This window comes from Micromys minutus (assembly GCF_963924665.1).
Source record: "Micromys minutus genome assembly, chromosome: 26".
Lineage (NCBI taxonomy): Eukaryota > Metazoa > Chordata > Mammalia > Rodentia > Muridae > Micromys > Micromys minutus.
Window position 1 is genome coordinate 11,872,944 of NC_137961.1, and position 24,955 is coordinate 11,897,898.

The 24,955-nt window shown below is 40.5% G+C and overlaps 1 pseudogene across 1 annotated transcript; it reads left to right on the forward strand.

Moving 5' to 3' along the window:
• The first annotated feature begins 22,638 nt into the window (after nt 1-22,638).
• Nucleotides 22,639-24,329, forward strand: LOC308437685 (60 kDa heat shock protein, mitochondrial-like; annotated as a pseudogene). Its single transcript has one exon. The product of its transcript is annotated as a 60 kDa heat shock protein, mitochondrial-like (transcript).
• Nucleotides 24,330-24,955: the final 626 nt, after the last annotated feature.

The following is a 24,955-nucleotide window of genomic DNA, read 5'->3' on the forward strand; positions in this document are numbered from 1 at the left end:
AGCCTGCTATCACCAGGGGCAACCAGCTGTACCTATAGCCCCAGAGACCTACTCCCATCAGAGACTACCAGGCCTGCCAACACTAGGGACAACCAGGTGGCTAAAGTCTAGTGTACAAACACAAATAACAAAAGCTAGGGCAATATGGCACCCTCAAAACCCAGCTATTCTACTACATTAAGTCCTGAATACCCTAAAACACCTAAAACACAAGAAAATGACCTTAACTCTAATCTTATGAAGATGATAAAGGCCTTTACAGTAGAAATTAATAAATAATAAAATTTTTAAAGAAAAACATGAAAATACAAACAAACAGGTAAGAGAAATGAGGAAAACTGTTCAAGACCTGAAAATGGAAATAGAAGTAATACAGAAAACAACATTTATGGCAATCCTGAAGATTGAAAACCTAGTAAAGAGAACAGAAGGTATAGACACAAGCATCAACAATAGAATATGAAAGATAGAACACAGAATATCAGGGATAGACGATACTATAGAAAAAATGATACATTGGGCAAAAATTGTTAAATCTGAAAAGCTCAAAACTCAATACATCTAGGGAATTTGGGACACTATGAAAAGACCAAGCCTAAAAATAATACAACTAGAAGAAGAAGAAGACTCTCAACTCAAAGGCCCATAAAATACATTCAGCAAAATCATACAAGACAATTTCTCTAACATAAAAAAAATGATCCCTATAAATAGATGTACAAGAAGCTTACAAAACACCAAATAGAGTGGAAAAAAAAACTTACCAGTCACATAAAACCCAAAACATCAAATGTACATAATAAACTAAGAAAATTAAGCGGAATAAGAGATAAAGCCTAAGTAACATAACAAAAACAGGGAAACAAAAACCTGTGGGCAGCCTTTGGCTTCTGCATCCAGTTATGTAAGACTGACCAAATCTAACTGGGTAGGTCAACCCAGACAAAAGTCTCCTTATCTACAGGAAAGATGAATTATTTCTCGAGTCTCAAAGAACAGGGGGACGGATTGCCTACTGGAGAATCTTAGAGTCTGCAGCAATATCCTAAATGTCTCAAACAACAGAAAGGCAAATGAGTATGATATCAACAGGGGAACTTTGTAACCCTGACAGTTATGGGACCCATGCACTAGTTTAATTGGTAATGTCCTTTACCCCAGCAGTGACATCTTCCTCTTATCAAAGACTAATTCCAGGGTCTACATTCCAACCACTCATGTTCCCTGTTTAAAAGAGATGCCAGATGCTCTGACATCAAAGTTATAGCTTTGGAAAGTTTTACAGAATCTCTAAATGCTGGGTTAGAAACTTTGTTAGGCAATCCTATAAAAATGACTTGATAGAATTCTATTTCTCTTTTAAGCTGACAATTTGGTGCTGCATTTAACTGATTTCTTTTACAAAACTCCCAGGTACTTGTTCCTCCTGAAGGAGTCTAGTGTAAATAAATAGAAAATTATAGTTACCTTATCCTTCTACATAATTCTGGTACATGGTCCAGCCAGGCAAACAATTTCATTTAACCTTATATTAACTTATAGTGTATCCCACATACTTATTCCTTATGGAGGAGTCTAGTGTTAATAAATAGATAATTATAGTTACCTTATCCTTACATAATTCTCGTACATGGTCCAGCCAGGCATACAATTGCATTTAACCTAGAGTAACTTAAGTTAATCTTGATGTAACTTTTTTTTCTCACTGACTTGTCTCCTAATGCTCCCCGAAAGGTAGTACAGTTATTAGCTCCTGACTTAGATTCTGTTAAATTTTATCCTGGCCCCTTGGATGGATCTTTCAGGCCACTCTGACTGTTGCTCCCTGCTCCTGTCAACATCTTATCACCTTGAAGCAGTTACAGAGATTAGTGCCCCCAAGCCCTGATTGCAGTTTGAGTGACCTCGAGATGGGGAACTAATGGGTCATGGGCCATCAAATGTATGGCTCTTTGCTAGTCTGGCCATTATGTTCAAGACTTGGAACTAGAAACACTTGACTGAAGCCCTTTGGGCATTAGTTAACCTCTCTGTCTCACCAGCTCTCAAAACAACTTAAGAGAAATTTAAGATCAGTTTAGCATCCTTTGGGACCAACGACTTTGGGCTGCTTCCCTACTCAAAGACTAGATCTGTGCTCCAACCCTCCCCACAAGCAATGGTGCTTTCACACTGACAAATCCTAACTGGTTTGAGATGGGGCCCTAGACAGAGACACAAAGGAAATTCAACCACAAGTCTCCTCTACTGTATAGGCTTTTGGTTTTCCTCCCAGTATGGCTTCTCCCCTTGATCCCTTCTTTTCTCCTTAGAATCCTCATACTTATATATTTTTGAAACCATCTTTTCATGTTTTACTTCCTCCTGTGCCCAAGCAAAATGTTCCACGTACATTTGCTGAATGGTTCTCATCCTACCACAGCTCCATTTGTTTCAGATGCATCTCCAAAAGGACCTTTTAGAAACTCTGGCTGCATCTTCATCTTTCGCCCAGGCTAGCTAAACTTCTTTATATTAGTCCTCTCTTTTCTCTTGTTGTTTTCCCTCAATCCCCGTGACTTTCTGCTGTTTCTGCTTCAGCACTCCTGGCCGTGGCACTAGTTACTGTCATCCTGAATCAACTTGCCTTAGGTTTTTATTACTGGGAAAAGGCACCTTGAACATAGCAACTTTTTAAAAGTTAAATATTTAGCCTGAACTAGTTTACACTCTCTGAGGTTTAGTTCATTATCAGCAGGGCGGGAAGTATCGCAGCATTCAGGCAGACATAGTTCTGGGGGAGCTGAGATCTCTACATCTTGATACACGGGCAAGCAAGGAGACTATGTGCCGCGTGGGCATAGCTTGAGCATAGGAGACCTCAAAGCCCACTCCCACAGTGACACGCTTCCTCCAAGGCCACACCTACTCCATCAAGGCCATAGTTCCCCATAGTGCTGCTCAACATAGGCCAAACATTTAAGCACATGCATCTATAGGGGTTGTACCTATTCCAACCACCACATAACTCTACAGCCACTTTCTCTTATCAGCTCACTCTGTCTTTCCCACCTTTTATGGCCCCTCCCCCTTCACCTTCCAAGGCAATCAATCTCTCAGTCTTACTTTGTAACCGTACATCAGCTTGCAGGCCTCTAAAGATAATGTTTCAAAAGTTTCTGCAGGAATGCAAGGCAAAAATTACAATCCATTGCAGGCAACCAAGTTAAAATTCTCCTTCTACTAAATTACCAGTGAATCCCCTTTGCAATAGGCTCAGAATTACCCCATCCAACAATGATCCACAACAGGAAGCAACTAAGAAAGGATCTATATTTCCTCCAATATTTCCACGTTCTCTTAGAGTTGGAATGTGGAATGGTAGTTTTTTGGTATAAGACTACAATTCCCAGCATCCCTTTCAGCCAGGCAAAGAGGGGAGAAACTTCCGCAGGAAATGTAAACTATGTGTCATCTTCTTCCACAAGCAGTTTCAACCACTCATGGCATGAGAGTATACCCCTTGCCATTTATGCCAATAAACCTAGTTCTACCTCTTTGAGATAATACACTTTTTTCTTCATGCCTTTCATCTCTTTTAGCCAGCTTAGAAATCATATCTTGATTAAAAGGAACATGGAAAACAAGAGTAGAATTCTTGCTTTCACACCTATGGACAATTGACTTTATGTGCTGTTGTTTTCTCCAACAGAGACTGAGTTGCATCGAGTGGCAAAAAACGAATGGCACTGACTCCCCTGCTGCCTATTTTGCATCTCTCTTCACTAGACATTGACCCCTTTCTTACAATCTCTGATAGATTAACTACTTCCTGCAGAAGGCCACTGGTTGAATCCTGGTGGCTCACCCACTACTAACATGACAGAGATAAGTAATCAGGGACAAACAAGAAGAGATCACCATGGAGAAACATGGTACAAAATCTTCAAAGTTTAAAAACTATTTCTAGAACTAGAGGTACTTTGCTGTATGTTTTTAAAATGAGTTTTTAATGTACAACAGTTCTATAGAGTAAATGTCAGCTACACATGTTAAAATCACCAAATACCATCTGAAAATGCCCTTGAAGCCTATCCTACCTAGATGAGAAGTGACTAAGTAGAAGAGATACAAAAATGGGCAGTAAAGGAGAAGATTTGGGAGTCGGGGCTGGCTCTGCATTAATATTCTGGGCTATTCTAGGCAGGTTACATGACCTTGACCATCTTTTCTCCCCTCTAACATCAGATACAGATTAGTTAGCATCACCATGTTATTGGACCCACCATCTTTATAGACTCACTGCTTCATCCCTTCCCTACGTGACATCTTATATCCCAACCTCAGACTCTATCTCATACTCCAGGACTAAGAGAGCTTATTTTTTTGTCAGTCTTTGTGTTGATTTTGTCCAGATTTATACAGTTGGTCTAAAGTCCAAAAGAAAGCCATGATACAATGTAACCATGGACTTTTTTAGCCAGAAAAGCAAATCAGGGTCCAGATGTGTTTATAGCTGACTCTTCGCCATCAATGTGGTTTTGGCTTTTGTCTCAATCTGCAGCACCTTTCTTGGGACTGAGGCTGACTGTTTTCCTAGGAATCCCTCACCATGATATTTATGTGTAAAGGTAGAAAAGAAAAGAGAGGGGAAAGAGCTGTCTTAAGATTTATTTTTATTTGTATCTCCCCTCTCCCTTTTTCCTTCCCTCCCTCCCTTTCCCCCACCCTGTGTGTGTAGGTGTGTGTATGTATGTGTTTGTGTCTATATAGATGCCTGTCTCAGGTTTTTAGGTGTTTTTATTTCTCTAGGGTAAGTTCTCAAGAGCAAATTTGCTGATTCATACATGTTCAATACATGTTCAAATTTTTAATGACTGGCCACATTTCTTGTCAAAGTGACTATAGGCTTTTACATTCTGATCCAGAAATGACAGTTTCTAGTAGTTTTATGTACTCACTAAGATTTTGTAATGTCACTTTAATTTACATGCCATTCTGTGTGCTTGGGAAAGTTTATATCCCATTGGATTACAATCCCCAGAGAAACATCTTTTAAGCTTATCCGTCATGTTTAAATTTTAAGTTAAAAATTTTTAAGTCTCTTTTAAAGTGGACTGAGTTATGTTATGTGTTGTTTCTCATAGTGATGAGCTTCCAAATCTCTCAGATATTCTGGATTTACATTATTTCATAGATCCACATAGTTTTTCTCCCACTTGCCCTTTTCATTTCTTAAGGATATCTTCCACATGATGAAGAACTCTCATTTGGACAACATTCCACTTATAATGCATTTTTTATGCATCTTGCCTTTGCTGTCAAAGCTGAGAACTCCTTGTCTAATAAACTTAGTGCAACATGCCCCCTTGTCCAATAAGTTTTACAACTTTCCATTTTCTTATATGGGTCCATAATCCATTTTGATTTTTGTATAAGTCTGGTGCCGTTTATATGATTCCAGGTTGGCTTTTTATGTGCTGGTGTCTGAGTGTTCTGATACAACATGCTGAAAGGACTTTCCCCAATCAGGCAGTGTCTTGGAGCCCTTTGGAAAACCAGTTATGCACATCTGTGCAGCGGTTTGGACTTGCCATTCTAGCCATGTAGCAGAATATCTGTGGTTTTCCCAACCTGTGCTGCAATTCCTACCGATTTAGAGTAAGTCCTAAACTAGGTCAATGGGTCTCCCAACCTAGTTAACTTTTCTAAAAAAAATTAACCATATTTTCTAATCTCTTTGGCTTTTTGTTTGAATTTTAGATTCAGTATATGAATAAGTATAAGGATGGCTTTTCATTTTTATTTGGGATGAAATTGAATTTTGAGATAATGCATGGGAGAATTGGTACAATACATGATGTGTTATGTCACATTTCCAACTTTGTTTACGTTTTTTGTATTTCTTTTGTCATCACTTGATAGTTTAAATTTAAGTGTGCAATAAAGTTTCTTATTTCATTTTATTTTTGGTATTAGTAGAAATAATACTGTTTTATATTTCCATTTTCAGTTACTGTTACTCACAGATAAATAAATATGAATATATGTCTGTATCTTCATGCATACACAATCACAATTAATTGTACTTCTATGATAACATTATTCTGTGATTTGTTAAATTCAATTAGTAATTTTAGGATTAGTTAATATTTTTCATATTATTATTATTTTTTTAAAAACTACTGTTCTCTGTAGAGAGAAGCAGTTTTGCTTTTATTTCTTCCTTTCTAATCTATTGGGCCTTTTATATTTCCTGGTTTGTTGAACTGCTTTGATTTTACTTCCTCAGGCTGTGAATAGTAATGAAAAAAAATACCTACTCCATACTGTTATCTGGAGAATGTTACCATGTTCTTGTTCTAATAAGACACCATCCCAGGAAGGTCAATCTGAAACTGTAGCGTGCTTTTTGAAGGTGGTGGTATCAAAATTAAAATTCATAGGCTTTTCTACACAATTTGGATCTTTTTTCATATACAGCATTCGAGTTGTTCTGGCGTTCCAGCAATGGTTTCTATGGAGATTCATCCAGAACCTTCCCCAATATCACAGCATTATTGTGAAAATATGGAAATGAGATGGAAGTTTTTCCTGTCAGAAACATGGCCCTTTATAATGGAGTCATGGTACTGAGCTATATTTATAGGGTCGTAAATAGAAGCAAGTGTCACACACAAGCTAATCTTCTCTCAGCTCCCCTGGTCCTTTGCTCAGAGAACCCTTCCCATTGGTCATTCTGTTTACTGAAGAGAAGATTGCAGAAGTCATTCTGTTTATATCTCATACTGTTAGTCTGTTTCAGTTGAGAACCTTTTATTATAGGAAATTCAATTAAAATTACACCTTATCATTTGAGAATGACTAGATCACTACATCTACATGTGTATATATATATATATATATATATATATATATATATATATATATATATATATATATATATATATACTTATAACACTATAGATTTTGGGTTGTTTGTGGGAGTTTTTCTTTGTGTTTCCTCTTCTAATTTGTGGTTTAGTTTTTTGAAGAGCAAGCAAGAGAGCCATCATTAATTTGGGTGGGTCAGGAGGTGGGAAGGATCTGGGAGTATCTCACTGGCTTTATGTTGTTTTCCATTACATTTATCGGATGGATCCTTCTCTTGTTGATCAAAGTTTCATGTGCCTACTGGCCATTGTTACTTCATCTTTGATAAAACACACACACACACACACACACACACACACACTTTGCCAAATATTTAGTTGTCCAAAACACTGTTAATTAAACACTTTGGCTGTTTATCAATGTCATCAGTTTTTGGTTAAGGTCTAACTTGCCATTTTAAGTATATATTTTAATTGGTGACATTAGATTCTCTGCACAACTGTGTGGCAATTTTTCCCTAAACATTTTCATTTCCCAGTTACAGCCAGTCTTTTCTTTTTACACTTACCCCATGTAGCATCACAGCTATGTCTGTCCTGAAATTTAGTGTCTGTGGAATCCTAAGATTGGTTTGTCATATTTAACTTATTTCACTTAGAAAAAATTCTCAGCCATTCATTTCTGTTTGCTTATATATTAATATTTTCTTGTTCAATACTATGCACACACCAGATTTTGTTATCCTTTCATCAACAGATGGATTTGTGTCATTTCCAGATTTTTGCTATTATGAATAATTCTGCTAATAACGTTTGTATTCCTGGTTTGTGTAACTGTATACCATTGAAGGAAGCTCTGGAATCTAGCTCCTCCCTTTCCTTCTTCTTTTCCTTTCCCTTCTCTTCCCCTGCTTCCTCTTCTTCCTCTCCTTTCTCTGTCACGTCTCCCTCCATCCTCACCCATTTCTTTTTGATTCTGTGCACAGTATGAGCAGTTTGGCTATACCACATGGTCAACTTTGTCCCAGGTATAAAGGCAATGATACCAATTGATCAGTGGGATAAATGCTCAAAAACCATGAGCCAAAATAAATCTTTCATATTTCTAATTTCTATCTTACCACAGCAACAGCAAGATAGCTACCAAAAGTCTACTACCTCACAAAGACTTTCATTCTCCAAGGGCACTGTCACTGCATCCCGAATTCTCAGGTGCCAGTTGTGCTTGTCTTGACATTGTCATGACCCCTCTCACGATCTTCCTGGTTTCTGATGAAAACCCAATTGTGAAACATCATCTCTGTGTATGTGGTGTTAATATTCAAGATTTGTTTTTTATTTGGTTTCTATTGTTTACTGTAACATACAACGGCCTGTGACTACTGTCTTCATTGTATTGACTGTCCTTTGAGAGCCTCGTGAATCTAATCATTTTTAGAAGCCTGTCATCAAAGTAAAAAAATACCCAGCTATTATTTTTTAATAAGACCTTTTTTTCCCCTCCTTCTATCTCATATTCTTATGTACTTAAGTATATATCACACACCCACGTGGTGTGTGTGTGTGTGTGTGTGTGTGTGTGTGTGTGTGTGTGTGTATGTGTGAGAGAGAGAGAGAGAACATTTACTGAATTTAACAGGGTACTGATAATTTCTCAAAATTGTCTACTTTTCCCCTTGGATCATGCCTAATGGATTTCCAGTCAACTTCTTCTTCCTCTTCAATGCCTATTCAACAATTGAATTGAATCTTAAACTTACAACTTGCAGCCCTAGAAATCTGTTTCTGTATTTTGTTGTTTTTCTCTTCCTTTGAAATTTAAAGTTCTCTGTTGAGATTTTCACTCACAGCAAACATACCCTGTGGCATTTCCTTGCATTCCAGTAATTACTGCTTGAATATCCAGCAGCTGATTCATTTTCAGTTTGGACACTTATCATTTTCTTTTCTCTGGAGAATGCATTCCATTTTCCTACATCACTGTGAATGGGATAATCTTGGATTTTATCTTACTCATTACAGATGTTCATAGATCCTGGATAATACAACTTGTCTCCTGTAGTGTTTCTTCCTTTTTGTAAACAGATTATTTTCTTGACAGCTATTGAACAACAGTTTGGTAGCAGCTCTTATATTCAAGTGAGATGCCTTAGTCTCTTTAATGTACATGCATTTGGGAGCCTGTCAGAGATGTATGGGCAGGGACTGGGGATGCTCTCTGTTTTTCCCCTTCCAGCATTGCCCCACCTATACATTCTTTCCAGCCTTCATAGCCTCTAACTTTCCTTTAGTTTCTTGCATCAGAAAACCTGAATTTTTCCATTTGGACTCAAGGCCCCATTGTCTCTACCATGTGGACCTATAAAGTCACTCTGCCCAACCTTGGAAAAGCATACACAACCCACTAGTCTGTCTACTTCTCTTTACATTCAGATTTTATCAGAAAGATGTCTGTAGTATGTTCAATTTTATTATTTTCTGCATAAAAGGGACAATGTCTAGGGTCTGTTATACCCATAAGTGGATATTCACTTAAGAACATTTTAAAAATACTTGGGTAACCCAATGCAAAAATGTTCACTATGAACATTTTAAATCTACATGCAACTGAAAAATGAGGTAAAAATGAACTACCTTGTTTACTTACCATATTAAATTAGTAAAGAGGTTGAGCTGTAGACTGAGATTTTTGAACCTACTGTTAATAAGGTTTTTCAAATGCTTTGACACCCCCCCCCCCAGCCAATCATTCAAAGTACAGGAGAAGAGATGGTAAATAGGACAAGGGGATGTGGACCTGCTAAGAAGTAGTTCCTTGGAGTGATTCCAATCTCTGTTTGTCAGGATACCAGCAGTCCAGTTCAGTAGCATCAGCATACTAGTCACAAATCAGCAGCGATGGCATGATCCAGCAGAAACCCCCAGGCCTTCACGAATCAGCAGGAGTCAGCAGGAGCAACAAGGACCATCTGGGATGCTAGTTTTCTGAGGTGCCTCTCTCAATGAAACAAAAATCAGCGAAGATGAGGATGTGAGACCAAGGATGCATTGCAAAGCTAGCTATGCAAGTTCACTGCCACTGCCCACTGAGTCTTACGTATACTTTCTCCAGACATCACGTGTTCTCTCACAGATCTTTGCCTCAGCAAAACACCACATGTGTGAGTCTATATCACCTGACATATCCAGAAATTTCTACTTCAGGAAGTCCATAAGTAAATGCCTGGATGCTGACGCTTCTCTATACCATAACTACACCTCAAGGTAGATGCAATGTAGAACAGTAGAGTAATAAATAATAAAAGTAGCATAAACTCATTGAGTGCATACACTGGAAGCCATATTAAAAGTAGACACATTCCATCTGTGCATGAAAATGCTGCCCTGTCGTAGCCAGGATTTCTATTCCTACACAAAATATCATGACCAAGAAGCAAGTTGGGGAGGAAAGGGTTTATTCAGCTTACACTTCCACATTGCTATTCATCACCAAAGGAAGTCAGGACTGGAACTCAAGCAGGCCAGGAAGCAGGAGCTAATGCAGAGGCCATGGAGGGATGTTGCTTGCTGGCTTGCTTCTCTTGCCTTGCTCAGCCTGCTGTCTTATAGAATCCAAGACTACCAGCCCAGGGATGGCTCCACCCACAGTAGGCTGGGCCCTCCCCCCTTGATCACTAGTTGAGAAAATGCCTTACAGCTGGATCTCATGGAGGCATTTCCTCAACTGAGGTTCCTTTCTCTGTAATAACTCCAGCTGTGTTAAGTTGACACAAAACCAGCCAGTCTTGTCCTAATTACTATATTTTCTCCCCTACCTTTGGATGGTTGGGGAGTTGAGGCTAATGTCAGGTGAAGATTTGAAAATTCTTGTTAAAAGTAGGTTTAAAAGTAAGTAAATGTCTACTCACCCCAGATACAACACGGATAACAAACAGAAGTAAGGAGTCCACCTACGTGTAGCTTAGGGTACCATTGAGTTCATTGTGCTCATTTACAGATCCCGGGGGAGAGGGCATTTACAGAAGTGTAGGTGATCCCCAAACAGCCTCACCCGTGGAAACTCTCATCCCTGGACAGATGATGATTTCCCTATAGCTCCATGGGTGGAAGGACAGCTTCAGTTCGAATACATAACTCTGTAGATCACAAACGTGTCCCAGACCACAAGATCATATGCAGCTTGAGCTAAATTGCACACAGCCGGCAGAATAGTTGCCTGAAACCTGATACATGAGCCTAATAACTCTTCCCCCAAAGCCCTGCTTCAATGAGGCAACATCAGCACCTTCTATCCTGAGGGTCTCCTCTGAGTCGACACAAATGCTCCGTTTGAGATGATAGTGAGTATTCCGCCCAGAGATCACCGTTCTACAACATCATCTGCTTTATAGCTGAAGAGTTTAAAACTTAGAAAGGAAATGTGACTAAGGTCACAGAGCCTCTCAGGCCATCCAAGACACCTATGACCCGAGTCCTCCTCCTCTTAGCTTTGAGAGTGCCAAGAGGGGGGCGTGTTCAATGGGTACATCAAACGAGGAGAATTCACGAAGGCTTTTAGTGGTACTGGAGAGCATGCTCAGTATAGGGAATGGGAGATGAACACAGAACGATCCAGGGTCCACTCAGTCCACCTGAGGAGGGAATTCAGAGGTCATAGGTCTGGGCTTTTGATGAGGAAGGCCCAGATTGAGAAACCCCACCATGATGGCTACAATGGGGGCATGGTAAAGCAGTTCCTATTACTGAGCAAAAGACACTCTGCAAAGACCCTTCCTGTCACAGCCAAAAAGCTCTCATACACTCAAATGCCATTTGACAGGAGACAGAAACGGCAGCCATAGACCAGGAGCAGCTCTGAAGAGAACTGGGGCTATTAGATTATGGAATACTAAGATCTTTGTTAATTAAAAAAAAATGACATTAGGTGGAAATTTTAAAGGTACTTCCCTTTCCTGTTCACAAATGATATGGAAAAATTTAAAGTAAAATACTATCAGCTGCAGAACACAGACAGCTTCTCATGGTTTCAAACGCTTAGGTCATAGCCCTGCTACCTGTAAACAGACGACTGCAGTACAGTGTGCAGGGTGGTCCTTGAAACGTCACCAAACCGTCTGAAAAGAAACACTGTTGCAAAGCTGAGTGACAGAGCCAACAGTGGAGATATCAGGAAAGGATGCTGGACAGGAGGGGACTGATACATGCCTTCAGAGATCAGAGGAACTGAAAATGTTGAGAAGCAACAATTTGATCATAGGTGTCAGGTTCACTGTGAATGCTGGGACTTCCATGATATAAGAAGACATTAGTATGTTGTGGGCCGTGAAAGAATTGTGTGCTGTCCTAATTCAATAAATCCAGTCTTAGTCACAAATGTTTAATATAATAGATTGTAATTAATAAGAATAGAATTATATAAAACAATATATAATAATTAATAATATAATTATAATAAATTAATTATTATCACTGGGCTTGTGTATGTATCAGCTACAAATCACGATATCAAAATATCTCAAGAAATCAAATTAAAGAAGGATAATTTAATTTCAGCTCACAACTGCACAGGTTCCAGACTCTGGTAAGACAACATGGTGGGGAGGGTAGCACAAAGGGACATGCTCACCTCCCAGACACAAAAAGAAAGACAAGCTACGGTGCTCCAAGTCACACTCAAGGACATGCCCTCAATGTCCTACCTTTCGCCCACTGAGTTCTTTCTTCTAAACGTTTCCCCTTCCCAATAGTGCCACAGGCTGAAAAATAAGCCCTTACCACATGTGCCACTAGGGGACATTGCAGATCTTAATCACAGCAAGTGATACCTAGTCAGCCTGACAGAGAAAGAAAACTGCAAAGTCAAGAATTACTTCAAAAATCACATGGTATCCATTGCTTTTGCCATTGCCAGATATCTATCAGAAACTTGGACTTGTAGTCTTAGAGGGTTTAGTTCACCCTGGAAGGAACGGCATAGTAGGACAGGAAGACAGAGAAGATGAATGCTGGCTTACATTCTCTATCACAGAGAGGGATCAGGTCAAGGATGGCACCACCCACATTCAGGGCATGTTGTTCCCCTTCAGTTAAGCCTCTCTGAGAAGCCCTCCCAGACACCCTCACAGGTGTGCCTTGGTCCCCTGAGTAATTTTAAGTCCAGTCACACTGACAATGTAGATTAACCTTCACATGTGGTAGTTTAGCGTTTGATATGGTGATATTTCAAATAAATGGAGGGATGAACTACTCAGTCTAGGAGATTTGAACATCTGGGTAAATAATAAAATTACTATGTCACACAGCATATATCACAATAATGCTAGGATAAATGTTTTAAATATCAAAGTAAAGCCAATAAAATTCAAAAAGATCTTTTTGTGTTGTTGACAAAATAATTTCAGAATGAGGAAAACTTTGTCAGAGACAGACATACTACTCAGAGGTAAAGCTTGATAATTTTATGGTACAAAAGCTATTCCTCACAGGGAAGAGAAAAATAAAATCCCACTAGAGTCGAGCCAACAAAACAGGGCATACAAACAAAACCCTTCCTTTCAGAGACCTTGGGCTAATTAACAACTTATAAAGAGTTATTATTTACAAGTAACAAAATAGGCAATGAACATAAGAAAAGACAAACCATGCCTAAGAAGAGAAAATATAAACTTTTTATATACGAGGTGTTTGTCATGCCCCTTGTAGTGAAGGAAATGAAAGTAAAATATGCCACCAGGGTTTGTGTTTGTCACTTGGACAAAACTCTGAAGTGCCCTTGGCTGGATGGGAAGGTGGGACATGTACTATATGTTTGGCTTTTGCTACTGTTCATTAGCTTAAACTGTTCAGGGCTCAAACCCTGGGTATCCCAACCCTTAGTGTAACTGGGAGACTTTTAATTGTCCAACACCCAGGTAATAACCTGTATTTTTGGAGTCAGGCCTTGGCATCAGTGTTTCTAAGCTGTTGGGTTGATCTCAGTGATCACACTAGTTAGGACCTGGTGCCCAAAGAAACTGAAGAACTTGCTCTACACTCAACTCACACCTGAGTAAAATGGTGTGAAGAATTGCACCACCAAGGACAAAACCCACAAAGGAGTAGAAACCAGGGTTCCTGAATAAACACTTCTCTTCAAAAGACTTTATTACTGGAATATTTTCCAGAGAAGCTAATTTATAATCTGGCCAGGATGTGCTTATGAGCTAATACATTCATTTTTCTTGCACACATCAGAAATTGCATATCATCCAGTATACAATTCAGAAAGTAGAAATTGTCATAGGAACTAATTACAGCTCACAAAGACAAAATTCTGCTATTTTGATGAATCTGTGTTTTCCCAGCATTTTGGTTATTTCCGTTGGTAATTGCAGAAAATAGTCTGTAGTGGGGACAATTATTAAGTTCACTATATATTTCTATTCTAAGTCAGGAGAAAGCAGCATTCCTGGCAAATATTTTGGGCTCCATCTGGAGAGAAAAGAGGATATGTTGTGTACATCCGGCATTCATTCTTAAACTGTTTGCTAAGTAAGGAACAGATATAATGGGCAGCGAGAAACTTGGAGAATCACACCAGCCCTTGCAGTGTTGAATGATAGTTCTGAAATTTCTACTTGGAGAAGACAAACGTGAGGAAAGCTGGGAGACTGGGAATAATGGTTTGTCGGACATGCTTAGGGGTCAACTGCCAAGGTCTAGGCAGAACCAGCTGTCTTCTTTAGATGGCACCAGGGAGAGGTCTCTGGAGGGCTATCTTTTGAGTTAATTTTCAAAATCAATCCTAGGGTGTCACGTAGTTCCTGATCTTATTGCTTCCCAGCTGTTGGGATTATGGAGTCCCAGAAACAGGAGAATGAAGGACTAATAAACAGAAGCAAGGTCTGCTTTAACTGGTGTGGATATGCCAGTATCATATTGATTTATAACCATCTGTTGCCGGATCCGTTTCACATTTATGCTGTAATGAGTTGGAAAAAAAATCTTGTTAGCTGCTGGAATGCACTTCAGATCTAAAGTGCATTTTTCATTCTGTGAACGGGATAAGGATGTGTGTGGGGTCTTCTCTGCTCTTTGACCCTGAACCACTCAGGACACTGTGGGAATGGTGTCTGTCTTAAAGCAAGCAAACAAAACTCCCAGACAAAATGGGAAAAGCTAAAGTTGTATTTGAAATACATTAAATACATAATACATCTTTGGGCAGCAGTCTCTTTCCTTTTTCTCATTTTCATCCACTTCCTTTATCTCCTTTGGGATCTTAGGGTATTTTCTGAGGACTAGTCTTGTCCTTGAGACAGACACAGGGACTGGGCTGCTGAGACAACTTTCCCAAGAGAATACTATGAACGCTAACTTTGAGCCCATGTAGGGAAGCAAGAATTGAGTCATGTTCATTTCTGTGGAGCGTTACCTAGCATATAACTTTCCTTTGAATTTTTTCCTTACCTCCCATTGATAATATACAACTGACTTTGGGGTTTGGGTTTTTTGTTTGTTTGTTCTGCTCTGTTTTGTTTGTGTGTTTGTTGATACTTTGTAACTCAATTTGACCTCAACTCCATCAAGCCCTGGGATTTTAGACTCACTCCATGACACCAAGCTTAGCTATTGTTTTCATTAGCAATGAGAACATAAGCACATTTTCTAGAGAGCAACTTGAACACAACTAGGGCTATGTAGCTGAGCCACTTGGGGTCAGAAAGTTCGAGAAACAAGCCTAGGAGCCAAGGTCCTAGGCAGGGTCACATTCCAACACTCCAATCAAGTTGATAATTAGTGTAGCACCATCTATCTACCTAGACAGTTTTTGTACTGCAGTCAAGTAAAGTAGCTAAACCTGGATCTTAGTTCCTGCTTGTAAGCTCCCCTCTGTTTTGAAGCATCCCATGGCCAGTGGACTTGTACTTGGTCCCTCTGCAGATGGAATTCCAGGTTTCTCTAGAGCAGCGACTCCTGGATGAACCTTGAGTAGATCTCACCCTAAGGCTCTGTCCATGGATTCACCCATTGCCTCTCCTGTGAAGTACTTTCTGCTAATCTACTCCTATGAATGCCATTTCTTTGGTATCTATTGAAACCTACTGTAGCTGGGCACATATGTGCAGATGTTTAACAAGCAAGTCACAGTCAGACTCTCATGAGAAGTGTTATCTCTCAGTCTTGAGGTGATGATAAAAGTGGCTTCCATGAAATGAAGACCATGGGGAACCAGGAACTTATCTAGATCACAGCTGGTGAATGACAGCCACCTTTGCATAGGACATTGAAGTTTTATCACTGCAGCTAGATCAGTCTCTACTAATGGTTTCATGGGGGAAGGTGAGAACTACCTCCTAAAAGTTGTCCTCTGGGCTGGAATTTGGGGGTCATTTGGGAGATGTTGTGGAAACCTGATACAATGAAAACGTCTTGGAATCTGTGAAGGTTATCCTAATGAGGACTCCTAGTAATTGGGATACGGAGCCTCAACTTGCCATCTCTTGTAGCCAGGAAATGATTCCAATGGAGGGACTGGGTTGCATTCATTGACTTGTTGACCATGGAGCATCCCATGAAATTCCCAAAACAATCCAAGCTAAGACAAGGAATAGTTCTCAGCAAAAATGACCGCAGGGTTTCATTAATCTGTCTTAGGGTTTTACTGCTGTGAAGAGACACCATGACCAAAGCAACTCTTATAAGAACAACATTTAATTGGGGCTGGCTTACAGGTTCAGAGGTTCAGTCCATTATCTTCAAGGCAGAAGCATGGCAGCTTCCAGGCAGGCATGGTGCAGAAGGAGCTGAGAGTTCTACATCTTCATCTGAAGGCTGCTAGCAGAATACTAACATGTAGGCAGGTAGGAGGACAGTCTTAAAGCCCATACCCATAGTGACACACCGACTCCAACAAGGTCACACCTACTCCAATAGGGTCACACCTTCTAATAGTGCTACCACCTGGGTTGAGCATAGACAAACCATCACAACCTACAATCTTCCTGCAAAATATGGTAGGGTAACGGTGACACAGAACACATGGAAAGGTCAACCAATATCTGACTTTATTTAGACCCATTTCATAAGAAGGATTACATACATGATGCTGCTTAGGTAACCAAGAACCAACACTAGATAGCCCAGAGACCTAGGGTAAGATCAAATATACCTAGTAAATAAAACAAAACAAAATAATCCCCTGTGATATTCTGTAATACTCATAGATCAGTGCCATATTCAGTCATTTTCAAAGAGGCTTCTGGAAGCAGCTGGGAACATATGCAGAGACCTACAGTCAGGCACTATTTGGAAAGAGATTCTAAATTAGAAGGCTCCATCAAATCCCTCCCTCAGAGCTTAGGAAATCCCATGAACAGGAGGTAGAAAGATTATAATGTCTGAGGGTGTGGAGGACACCAGGAACACATAGCCCTCTGAATCGACTAATGAAGGCACATATGAGCTCATAGAGACAGAAGCAGCAACCCTAGGGCCTATGTGGGTCCATACCACGTCCTCTTCATATACAATATAGCTATTAGCTCAGTGTTCTTATGGAAAGTCTGACTATGAGAATACGTGTGTCTGTATCTTTTGCCTGCTCTGAAACTCGTTTCTCGTGTTGGGTTACTGTGTCCAACTTCTGTATGATTTTGTTCACCTTATTCTGTTGTATTTTGTAATGTTTAGTTTTACCTTTTGGAAGCCTGACGTAGGGAGTGGATCCAGATGGAAGATAAGGTGGGGAAGGAACTGGGAGAAGTAGAGGGAGGGGAAACTGCAATCTTGATATAGTGTACGAGAAAATAATCTATTTTTTAATAAGAAAGAGACAAAGAAAAAGAAGGTTGTCCTCTGATGTCTATATATGACTCTGCCATGTACTCAACTACACAAATAAATTAAACAAACAAACAAAAATGTATTTGGGCCAGCAAGATGGCTTCATAAGTCAGTACTGGCCACCAAGCTTGATACCTGAGTTTCATCTTTAGAACCCACATGGTTGAAGGAAAGAACCAGTTCCTTCTAATTGACTCTCCCCTGACCTCCCCAAGCATTCTGTGACATGCATGTTCCCACCCATGAGGGATATACATACACAAATGAATTAAGAAATATAATTTTAAAACTGTGTCTGGCCCTTCTGAACTGTGTCCATCTGCTAAAGTCAATTTGGCATCTCTTAAACAGGTAAGAACCCCCAGTCTCCCCCTCTGGGAAGTTGAAAGGAAATAGGCCACAGTCCCCTGTGTGGATGGTGAGGAAATGTCCTCATGGGTACTACACACTCAGGTGAAGAGGTCATTCCCACAAGCCAGGCTTACGCGAAGTAGGGGGAAAGAGAAGTTTAGAGGCCAACTGAATATGATTTGAAACTCTGCACTTGGCATCCAGCCAAAAGAAGAAAGCTCCCTGTGCTATTGTACATTTCAGACTCATCTTTCCATCCCTGAAAGCTAAGAAGACAAAAGGATTCTCTTTGTGGAAGAAATCAATTTCTGAGCTGCCATTTCTGCTTCGCACAGTGTTTTCAGCAACATACTTTAAAATACCACTTGTTACTGTAACTACTGACTGGAGCCACATCCACATTTAATTCCTTAAAAACCGTCATTTTCTTTTAAAGGTTTAAATGACATATGGAGGAACACACTCATCAAAGCTACTATTCTTGGGGGCTTCCCGAGAAGGATTTATGCTTAAATGTGTGGCTGAGCCCTGTAAGTCCCAAACTTTTCTGCTTGAAAAGATGTATCTCTTCTGGGGCAGGAATGTAATAGAGACAGTGAAGTAATGGCAGCAAACTCTTCTCAGGTTGCATTTCCAAGGTGAAACTGTTGCTCCTCAAATCAAGATTGGGGAATGAGCATCATCAACCCCAACACCTAGGCTTTGATTCAGTTGGCATGTTTAGCCACATTCTCTGAATTGATTTAGAAGGCTCCCAATGTGTCAAGCTGGGTTCCATGGAGAATTCGTCTTTGTAACATTTTTTTTTTTTAATCAACAGCAAACCTGTTGCAATCAGGTTCTTAGTGGAACTCAGCACTGGGATGCTACGGGTGTAGGGAGGTGCTTGAGAACATGTCAAGACCCTGTTTTTAATCCACAGATCACAGTGAAAGACAGAAGGAATAAGAGAGTACTGAGTCCCTAATGTTATGGGGTGAAAAATATGGCAAATCACATCAGAAATGAGCAGGAAGAAACCTGTTCCTCATCCTCCATGACTAGAGTTCTTAAAGAAACTGGTGAGAGGAAGGTGAGCTTGGGAATATGCCAGTCAGTACCAAGGACCAAACACATGTGGAATGGCATCAAACCCGTCTTCTCAGTTTGCTCATCTGCATGGGTCTAGTGAGTCAGAGTGCTCAGTGGATCAAAGTGAGCAAAACAGCCATCTTATATTATAGAAACCTATGGTTCATGGCCAGCTAGCATCAACAGTTCAAAAAGGTTGCCTAGGGCAGAGGTCCTTGAGAGACAAAAGCATGATCCATCCTGGAATTTATTCGGGAGCCATTGGGCTTGCTAGGTGAAAGCTTTCTATACAGTCCGTTCTAGGGGTCAGAGGAAGCCTGAGGTACTCCTTATCTCAGGAGAAATGAAAAGGGGACAAACTGGGTTAGCAATGACATTGGATGATTTACCCTTCACAATAGTCATACTTCTTCAACATAGCAAGAGGCCCAGATTACTTAACAGTGGTCCCTTTAGAGACAAGGTTTGTTGGTATCTCAAAGGTCTCGATGCCCATAGACCTTCATCAAAACTAGGAGTGGTAAGCACACAGAATTGTCTTCTCACAGGAATCAATAAATAACCTGTTCTTCTGTCTAGAAATCTGAGAGTTGGAGTTTTTAATAGCTTGGTGATTTGTAGTATCTGTTGGCCCAGGTCATATCAATCTCCCACAACTAGGACAAGACATAACCAGGAAAATAAATGATCTTCGTATTACCTATAGAGCCAAGGGGCTCCTCCAAGTTCCTACATTCCAGGACTAGAGATACTTAGAGTCTAAATGACCCTTAAGTTATCTGTATACTTGATTTAAATATATCGACAATAAGCTGCCCGGCATCACACTATCTAAAGTTTGATCCAGGTTGATGAAGTCAATCTCAACCAAGTTCCTATTCTCATATCTTCACAGACCACTGACTGTCTTGACACTTCCAGAGACCTCCTAAAAGTTTTCAATGCTTGGCTAATCAAATGAACAGCAGTGTTCTGGGTATTAGGGACTTGTTATAGACCTTGCTGTACTAACTCATCCAATCTCTGACTTTAAATGCCTTTCTTAGGTTCTCCAAGAAGAAGAGATTAGATCTAGAATTATGAGAGGTTTGTGTAAAAAATGGATCTGAGAAGAAGGAGGTAAGGTGTTAGAAGAGATCAACTGGTCTGGATAAGATAGAAAGGAAAGGGCTGGGTGGGATAAATCTTTGAGAATAATACATCTTCAAGAAAAATCTGCAGGAGGTCCATCACCATGAAGTCGATGAGACAATGAATAAAGAAGATGAGACAATGTAAAATAATGAAGTACTCTTTCCCAAGATATTAAAAAGAAAATCAAAACTATCCATCATGAGTCACTTAGGCATCTCTTAATGGAAACAGCCTCTTAAGGTCCTTACTGCTCTCAAAAATCCAACCTGTCCCTGTCCTTTGAATTCTTCCTCACCAATAGACGTAAATGTCATCCAAGGACAATGGGGTTGAAAGGAAATTAATAATAGTTTCTGGGAACTGAGCAATACTTTATACATTGTCTCTCTTCTTTACTCTATAAGCCAAGTGTCATTCTTCCATTTTACATACCATGAGTTAAGTAATAGATCAAAGATTACACAGCGAACATAGATCTCAAGCCCAGAACCCTCTGGCTAGGCTGGCATATGTTCATGGACGGAGTCTGCCTTTTAACTTTTTCAGAAGCCTTCTTAGTGATACTGTCATACTTGGTAGCTAGTTAGCGATTAGGTCACTGAGGACCTTCCTCATAATCAGCTTTTGGCCTCCTTCCTGTGTCCTCAGGAACATAATAATTCTAATGAAGAAGGAAGTGTCACAATTGCCATCCTTAGAGTCTGAAATACCAGGAAAAAGAAGTGCAAAATCATCACATTGCTGCTCCTTAATATTTAAAATTCCATAGAGGAGCACTGGATATCAGCAACATACACTGACACATCTGTGTCTTTCCCCAGTGTCAGACTTTATTGAATAATAATAAATTCAGAAGCGATGCCAGGCTCCCTGGTTAAAGTCTTGCTTGCTGTTCCCTGATAGCTGACAGGGGCAAACATGGGATCTTTTATTCCAATCTTAATTACTAATATTAATTCTCAGCTCACACATTACATATCCCACAGTAATTATACCTATGTGCACACTTGTGTGTTTGTGATTGAGTGTATGTGTGAGAGAGTATGTGTGTGTGTGTGTGTGTGTGAGTATATGAGTGTGAGTGTGTGTGTGTGTGTGTGTGTGTGTGTGTGTGTGTGTGTTGCAGGCTGGATACATTTTAAAGAGGCTGCAGCACAGTTCAAGCAGGTAAAAGAGGCTTTCCTAGGGCAAAAGAAGAAAGTTCATACAGTTTCAAAGGGATAGATGAATGCTAATAACAAACCCAGATGAACTGAAGGGTCACGGGCTTGATCCCTGCCTCAGAGTTGGTGGAGTCTCTAGAATGAGTCCAACAGGTGAGTTGAGAATGCCCCGGAGAAGAAATGCAAGTCAAAAAGACCACAGAGGCCAACTAGAGTACTGGGTTTGGATTGACAAATGGATGGATGCATGGATGGGTGGATGGATGGATGGATGGATGGATGGATGGATGCATGGATGGATGCATGGATGGGTGGATGGATGGATGGGTGGATGGATGGATGGATGGATGGATGGATGGATGCATGGATGGATGGATGGATGGATGGATGGATGGATGGATGGATGGATAGATGGATGCATGGATGGATGCATGGATGGATGGATGGATGGATGGATGGACGGACGGATGGATGGATGGGTGGGTGGGTGGGTGGGTGGGTGGATGGATGGATGGATGGATGGATGGGTAGATGGATGGATGGATGGATGGATGGATGGATGGATGGATTGCAATTTGTGAGTTAGGCTGTGACAGTAGTAGGAACTGAGCTGAGATGAAAGCCCTGTTACAGTCAGGAGTTTTCTACTTCCTTTCATTGACTCAAATACTAGTGGTCATATGACAGGCCAGTGGGGCCTGGGGCCCCCGCAGTGCTAGGTGATTTTCTCTTATGGGATCCAGGTAAGGGTCTAGCAACCTTTGTTTGCTCTAGTTCATTCCTATGTTCTCAGGCCTTTTCTCCCTGGCATTCCCATATGCTCACATGGTCTCCATCTAGATTGATAATTTTATAGGGTAGCAGCTTCTGACTCTGGGAGCGTACTTTCAGTCTGTGCTTCCTGGGTGGTGCTGGACATGGTGGTGGTGTCTCCATGTAGAACAAGATACAGAGCCATCCTGCCTCTGCATCTTCATTCAAGATGGCACAGAATGTGAAGAATAGCTCAGAACACCAGCTATAACGTGTTCTCACCAAAAAGACACCGATTAAGCAAATGTGAGGAAGGTGGAGGCACCAGGGCCTCATGAGGCCTGTTAAGAGAGGACATACTACTGTCCCTCTCTTAAGAGTTAATCTGGTCATGTGCATCCAGTGCTGGCTCCCTCACTCCCTGCAGACAGCCTGCCTCGCCTCATGTTCTTCTGCTGCTGAACCCTGTCACCCACCCCCGCCCCGCAGAAATGCTTCCACTACCCGAAGTTCTTTGCCACGTGACACCAGTGTTCCAGGCACTGGCTCCTCATCTCATTGGGCCTATGCCAAAGATGTAAAAATTGGTGCGGATGCTCGAGCCTTAATGGTTCATGGTGTAGACCTTTTAGCCGATGCTGTAGCTGTTACAATGGGGCCAAAGGGAAGAACAGTGATTATTGAACAGAGTTGGGGAAGTTCCAAAGTAACAAAAGATGGGGTCACTGTCGCTAAGGCAATTGATTTAAAGGATAAATACAAAAATATCTGAGATAAACATCTTCAGGGTGTTGCCAATAACACAAATGAAGAGTTTGGGGATGGTACCACCACCACCACTGTTCTGGCACGGTCTATTGCCAAGGAGGGCTTTGAGAAGATCAGCAAAGGAGCTAATCAAGTGGAAATTCAGAGAGGTATGATGTTGGCTGTTGATGATGTAATTGCTGAACTTAAGAAACGATCTAAACCTGTGACAGCCCCTGAGAAATTGCTCAGGTGGCTACAATTTCTGCAATGGACACAAACACATTGGAAACAAGCAATGAAAAAGGTTGGAAGAAAGGGTATTATCACAGTGAAGGGTGGGAAATCCCTGAATGATGAGCTAGAAATTATTGAAGGCATGAAGTTTGATAGAGGATATATTTCCCCGTGTTTTATTAACACATCAAAAAGTCAAAAACATGAATTCCAAGGTGCCTATGTTTTATTGAGTGAAAAGAACATTTCTAGTTTTCAGTACCTGCTCTTGAAATTGCCAATGCTCATCGGAAGCCCTTGGTCATAATCGCTGAAGATGTTGATGGAGAAGCTCTAAGCACACTGGTTTTGAAAAGGCTAAAAGTTGGTCTTCAGGGTGTAGCAGTCAAAGCTCCAGGGTTTGGGGGAAAATAGAAAGAACCAGCTTAAAGATATGGCTATTGCTACTGGCGGTGCGGTGTTTGGAGAAGAGGGCTTGAATATAAACCTTGAAGATGTTTAAGCTCATAACTATGACTTAGGAAAAGTTGGAGAAGTCATTGTCACCAAAGATGATGCTATGCTTTTGAAAGGAATAGGTGACAAAACTCACATTGAAAAATGTATTCAAGAAATTACTGAGCAGCAGACAGCACAACTAGTGAGTATGAAAAGGAAAAGCTGAACGACTGACTCACTAAACTTTCAGATAAAGTAGCTGTGTTGAGGTTGGAGGGACAAATGATGTTGAAATGAATGAGAAGAAAGAGTTACATTATGCCCTCAGTGCTACAAGAGTATCTGTTGAAGAAGGCATTGTTCTAGGAAGGAGCTGTGCTCTGCTTTGGTGCATCCCAGCCTTGGATTCATTTAAGCCCCATAGTGAAGATCAGAAAATAGGTATAGAAATCATAAAAAGAACAGTCAAAATTTCTGCAATGACAATTGCTAAGAATTCAGGTATTGAAGGATCGTTGATTGCTGAGAAAATTCTGTAGAGTACCTCAGAAGTTGGTTATGACGCCATGCTTGGAGATTTTGTGAACATGGTAGAAAAGGGAATCATTGATCCAACAAAGGTCGTAAGAACTGCTTTACTGGATGCTTCTTGCTAACTACAGCCAAAGCTATAGTGACAGAAATTCCTAAAGAAGAGAAGGACCCTGGGATGGGTGCAATGGGAGGAACAGGAGGGGATATGGGAGGTGGCATGTTCTAACTCTTAGAGTAGTGCTATGACCTTATCAATGAACTGTGACAGGAAGCTCAAGGCAGGTAGGTTCCTCACAGATAACTTCAGAGAAGTCACCTGAAGAAAATGACTGAAGAGAAGAAGGCTGGCTGATTATTGTAACCATCCATTACTGGTTTCCTCTGACAACATATAATGTTTTACTGCTGTCATTGACCATGCCTACAGATAATCTATTTTGTATTTTTGAGTGAAGACATTTGTACATTCTTGGAACAAAAAAAAAGTTAATCCAAGGTGTTTGGTGGATGGCTCAGCAGTTAAGAGCACTCACTTTTTGCAGAGGTTTGTTTCTGAACACCCACATGAACATTGAAAACTGGGTTCTCGTACCACGTTCTAGCCTCTGCAAGGTGCATAGACACATGTGCTTGAATAGTCAATTACTCATACACTTGAAATATTTTTAAAGAGTTCATCCAAATTTGATACCATTCACCAGTATAGGAGAATATCCTTGGGGAATACACCTATTCAGAGACCTAAAGTTTGTCTACATAAGGCTACATACAGCACAATCACTTGGGAGCAGTTCATACTGTGATACTCTGCAATGAACCTTTCCTGTCTTGTCATCTACACTAGAGGTTGTG